Below are 6,000 nucleotides of genomic sequence, written 5' to 3' on the forward strand. Positions count from 1 at the left end.
AAGGTTTCATCAGCCAGCTCTTCAAAGGATAGGCTGCATCACCAAGGACATAGTACATCATGTCCACATATGTTCTTTGCTCAGGTAGTAACAAACCCCTATCCACTGGGTCCCACCATCCTGACAAACGCAGCACTCTGGCATCACGCAGGCTCCCTGGCGCTCCTAAAAACATTTCAAAAGAGACCCCCTCCACCCACAACAGCCTGTAGGATGATCGAATGCCAGCCTGTTCGGTTGAAGTACTCTGTTAGAAATTTCTTGTAATTTTTACAGGAAATTCCTGGCTAATAGTTGCCGTGAATTTACTGTAAACAGTATACAGGACTGTTATTGTAAAATAATTACAACAAGGTACTGAATTTCCTGTAATTTCACAGGATAGAATACTGTAAATATTACAGCAAAATTTTATATTTACGGCAACTCAGTAGCCAGGAATTTCCTGTAATTTTAGAGATTTCCTGTAAATTCACAGGACAGAATATTGTAAATATTACAATTAAATGTTGTAACTTGGATAAATGTCCTCTTTCAGACTTCTGCAAAGAAAAACAAAACACTTAATATTTTTTTAAATATTTTTTTATTTTCTCTTAAAACTGACGAGAAAACAAACAATCCATTACTGTACAGTACAGTAAAACTTGAATGCCTCGTTTTTCTCTGCCTTGCTGCCCGTCTGGGGATTTATGCCGCAAAAGGCTCTGAAAACAGGGGAAAAAACACACTTATCAGGTAACATTTAAGACTTGATATGACATGGTCATAACCATGACATGAAACATTAAGGGATCTTTATGAATGAATGAGTGCTTGTGTGTGTGTGTGTGTGTGTGTGTGAGACTGAGAGTCATCGTGGGCTATATGAGTATGTGTGTGTCTGTGGCTTGGCACGATCGATGCAAGGGTCTGCGATGCGAGTGCAAGATTCAAGCAATCACTGTTCAGTAAAACCTTTCAGTAAAATCTGATCACTCAAAATGCGAAGTAGGTAATATGTTTCTGTATTAAGTGGGCCGAGGTGACTTACTGACATCCCTAACTCTAACAAAAAATGTAAATTACAGAAAAGTTATAAACATTGATTAAGATCCCTTAATATATCAAGTCATTGCTTATGGAGGTATATTTGATTCAAATCAACTGAACGCCTGTGACAGTGCGATTTGTAGTTGTAGAGAATAGCCACACATGTGTATCAGTAAATTTGAAGTCATAGAGAGAAATTATTTAATGAGTTGCAAACTTGTAGACTTTTTTTTCTCTCCCACAAACACAACACAGTTACACCTTCTCAAATTCTTCATTGCAGGTTCACAAATCCTATTCTACAAATCACAAATTAAGAAACTCGTACGCTCACATTTTTAATACAATCGCTGTAGTGAATATGGTGCACAACGCATTTACACACCCGCATCAAGAAATGTGAAGTCGTGGAGAAATTTTGCACATCCACAAATCAGTATGTGAACTCATCCAATGAGTTGCACACTAGAAGAATATTTCTTGTATGACTTGTATATGTTTCTAGCACAAACACAAGTACATAACTACAGCTGCTTTAATCTGCTGCAACGAATCTCAAACACTGTTACAAAAGGTAAAAATAGTTTCAGCGCGAACTTGATATACAATTGTGCATCATTTAATTTCATAAAAGTATATGAGCTTTATGAAATGATGCACAATTGTATTTTAAGTTCGCGCTGAAACTATATTTACCTTTTTTGAAATAATCCATTAATAAACCTGCTGAGAAACGATCGCGTGAACTAAAATGAGCAGTTAGACATGCGCATGCTCTGGAAACTCATGAATATTAATGTAGGCTCCGCCAAGTGCCTCTACAGATGCACAACACACTTTTGAACCAAATATCATGGTGCAAAATGGAGAGCGCGCAAAACTTGTCACTTGAAAGCGAAAAACAGTGTTTGAGATTCGTTGCAGCAGATTCAAGCAGCTGTAGTTATGTACTTGTGTTTGTGCTAGAAACATACAAGAAATATTCTTCAAGTGTGCAACTCTCATTGGATGAGTTCACATACTGATTTGTGGATGTGCAAAATTTCTCCACGACTTCACATTTCTTGATGCGGGTGTGTGAATGCGTTGTGCACCATATTCACTACAGCGATTGTATTAAAAATGTGAGCGTACGAGTTTCTTAATTTGTGATTTGTAGAATAGGATTTGTGAACCTGCAATGAAGAATTTGAGAAGGTGTAACTGTGTTGTGTTTGTGGGAGAGAAAAAAAAGTCTACAAGTTTGCAACTCATTAAATAATTTCTCTCTAAGACTTCAAATTTACTGATACACATGTGTGGCTATTCTCTACAACTACAAATCGCACTGTCACAGGCGTTCAGTTGATTTGAATCAAATATACCTCCATAATTGCTATGATCGTTTTCATGACAGTGCCATGTTTAAACTCACCTCTGAATTCAAGTGTGCTTGCGGCTTCTGTGGGGCCCCCATCACACCATGCTCCTTCCATGGACATAATCCACGTCTGCGCCGCGCAGTATCTCTCCTGAAACCCATTAACAATATGATAACTAAAAGCTGCACAACACACTATTGCCACCTAACATGAATTCATTAATGTTCAAGTGGAGAAAGACTCGCACACCTCCACTTGAACATTATTATCTCCTTAAACCCCCGCACCCTCCATCAACAACTCAAATAAAGACATTTTTAAACCGAAAAATTGCTCAAAAATGACGTTCGAATATTCCCTCTAAAAAACAATCAAACATATATTCGAACATTTGGTTGGGCATTTTGTCAATAGCCGCGTTTCCATTACCCTTCAAATTGCGCAAATTGAAATTGCGAATTGAAAATACGCTCAATGGAAACACGTCAATTTCGCAAAAACTCTCGTTTATCGCAAACAAGTTTTTACGCTCGCATGAGGAGGTTTTTCAGCCAATTCGAAAAAGGAATATTTCGCAAAACTGCAATGGAAACAGTTTTTGCGCATTTACAGTCACCTGACTTAGAAGACGCGGTGTGTTTGGGGTCCGTGTACGCAAACAATAATAATTATCATCATTATTATAACATTTACTAGGCTACATATTTAGATGACGCTTTTATCCAAAAAAGGAACAAAGCAATTCGTCAAATGTCATTCATAATACGGGTTAGACAATAATAATACAGAGCTGAGATTATTACAAATAAACACAATATTTTGACGCATATCTAAGGGTATGTGTGGAGTGTGGAGCGCGCACTACATGGCACGGAGGCGCGGGCGTGAACACTTGCATTTTCCTATTAACAGTGAAACAACTTAATATAGCCTAGGCTACTCTATAATTTCTGGTCATACAGAAAATAATAATACATTATTTGTAACTACTTTTATTTGTGTAAACAATAACAAGAAAATGTTGTGCTTTTGTAAAATAAAATAAAACAATCAGGCACGTTTTCATGATCTCCCTGAACTGGAGCGCGAGAACTGAAACAAAATATAACCTATGTAGGCTAAAGCTTGAAATGTCCACTTTAAAACGAACAAATTCGAATCGAAAGTTAATACATTTTGTTCTGATTAAGTAGGCCTAATCCGTATGAAAGGTGCATTTCTCTCTAAAAGCGCATCTGGAGATGGAGATGTTTTTAGCCGAGTTAGAAAACAATAGTTTAATAATATTAATCTTCTTATTCAGCACTGCGGGAAAATGTCAATTCCAGGTTCTAATTTGGCCTTAGAAAACCAGTAAAATCGACAAGTTTTCCATATTAATTTGTGAATATTTTACATGTTTAATAAAGGGGAAAAAAGTCATTAAACAAACATCTGAAAATTCGTCGATATTTACTTTTTTGCGCAGCAGTTGGTGTAGCCAGTTTAAATTAAAATTGTGGTGTTCAACTTTGCGTTTTAAAAAGACAACCGTTTATTTTTCGTTTTTCAATTACGGGTTTAAAAAGAAAAAAACGAATGGACACAAAAGTATAGCCTACATGGATCGTTTGGAATAGGAGACAGAGTTATTTATTAAATTCATAAAAGAAACAATAATTAGCCTAGGAATACTGGATTCTAAACTTCAAAGAAATGCCACAATCAAAACCTCAGCGCAGAAATGAGGGTGAAACACCCAGAAACTCCTTATATTTCGTTTGGAATATAAGGGTCTTTCCCTGCCATTAATGCTTGGATAACACGTACGTCTCCGTCCATTAATAATAATAATAATGTCTAATGCGGTGGCTGTGAGATTATATAAACCATTTTTAGAATGACTTTATCGCGAGAGAAAAAAGGACGTTTTAGTCGCATAACATCGGTTAATGGAAACGCCGTCATTTCGCAATAGTTTTGTATCGATATTTAGATAAAAGCGCAAAACATTTGCGCAAATCTGTAATGGAAACGCGGCTATTGACGCGCATTACGTCAATAACAGGACAAATTAATACAAAGAGACATAACTACTTGTATCGGTAGTTTATTTAAGTTTAAACCTATTTGACAACGTATTACCTACACTAAAACAAGCAAATCAACTAATGGCTAAGACCGCAGAGCATCTCACTCTCGCTCGCTGGCACTCTCTCTCTCTCGCCCTCACCGCTCTCTGTGCATAGCAGCTAACGTTAACGGTTTAAACTAACAACAACAACAATAAACAAATATTGAATGCTGATCAAGAGTTTTGTGCAAGCAATTTAAGGGCGCGACTCTTGTCCCAAATATAGCAGGCTTCATTCAGTGATTGAAACAAATATTATTAACATTAATTGAAGTTTTACAGTATATAGAACCGACATTGAACGCTCCGAGCGAGCTGTGCAGTGCTGTGCTAACTTAACGTTAAACATGAAACTTTTCCTTGACGTGAAACGGTAACGTTAAATAATCAAACCAGTGGGAGCCTGCAGTGCATGAAAGTGCTCTAACCTAAGTTACCTTATTCATGCAATATCCCAGGCAGCGCGCCCATTCGGAAAGCAGACAGCTGCGCCTCTGCTAAGTTACCACGGCGTGTTTTTCCACATTCGAATATTAATTTTCACCTTCGAAATTCTGTTTTTAAAACTATTCGAATTTAGAATATTCGTTGACAGCCCTAAATGACAGTCGAGCTAGCTAGCCAATCCATCCAAACAGTGAAAGAACCACGTTGACGTTACTTCAGGCAGATTAAAAATAGCATTCATTTGTGATGAACAAGATAACGTTAAGTTAACGCTAACGTTAGCAACTACCAGTAACGTAACGTTACATACCTGATTTCAATGGACTGATGGAGGAAGAGACGCGTTAATAACGTTAGCTAACTTATCATAAAAGCACCTATTTCTGCCCATGCCCTATTTCAGCTGTTTTCAGCCTAACGTATAACTTACAGCTGACTTTATGTTAGCTAATCAAAGCAGACAAAACCGTCACCATCCACTCAGATATGCAGAACTAATAACGTTATATATATGATATAAAAAATACATAGGGTAACAGTAACGTGAAGTTAACTTACCTTCGTCCCAGAATGTTTGCTGCTTCTTTTTTCGTTTTCTTGAATGATGGCTTAGTCACAGAATGTTCGTTTAGAACTAACCGCCTAAAAATTCAAAATTCAGTCCGCGGTGAACCCATGATGCAACGCGGTGGCTGTAAAATCATTGTAAAACTCCGCGTGTACAGTGTAGTTACAATAAAAATACAGGACTGTCCAATAATTTCCCATGGTGCATTGCCGTTTACAGTAAAAACACAAATACAATACATTGTTGTAATATTTACTGTAGAAATTACATCAATTGCTAACAGTGTGGTTCTCCTCTGGTCCAAGAATGGGGATGTGTGATCCATCAATTGACTGTTCGCAGGGAGCTTGATTGACAGGTGATCTGACCAATCATACTTCGCTATCCGCCATTTTGTCGGACAAAGCAGTCAGGAGAGTTAGTAAATTAACATGGAAGGATTTGAACTTGAGAAGCAGAGTGTACTGACGCCTTTCCGC

General features: G+C 37.4%; 1 long non-coding RNA gene across 1 annotated transcript; it reads right to left on the reverse strand.

Annotated features, from left to right (window-relative positions):
* Window positions 1-594: 594 nt before the first annotated feature.
* LOC306993357 lies at window positions 595-5,574 on the reverse strand. The gene is made up of 3 exons (XR_013796437.1): window positions 5,512-5,574; window positions 2,447-2,543; window positions 595-707 (listed from the first exon to the last, which is right to left on the reverse strand). It is a non-coding gene; the product is annotated as an uncharacterized lncRNA (long non-coding RNA).
* Between the last annotated feature and the right edge of the window lie 426 nt (window positions 5,575-6,000).

Source organism: Phoxinus phoxinus (assembly GCF_949152265.1).
Source record: "Phoxinus phoxinus genome assembly, chromosome: 25".
In the NCBI taxonomy this organism is placed as follows: domain Eukaryota; kingdom Metazoa; phylum Chordata; class Actinopteri; order Cypriniformes; family Leuciscidae; genus Phoxinus; species Phoxinus phoxinus.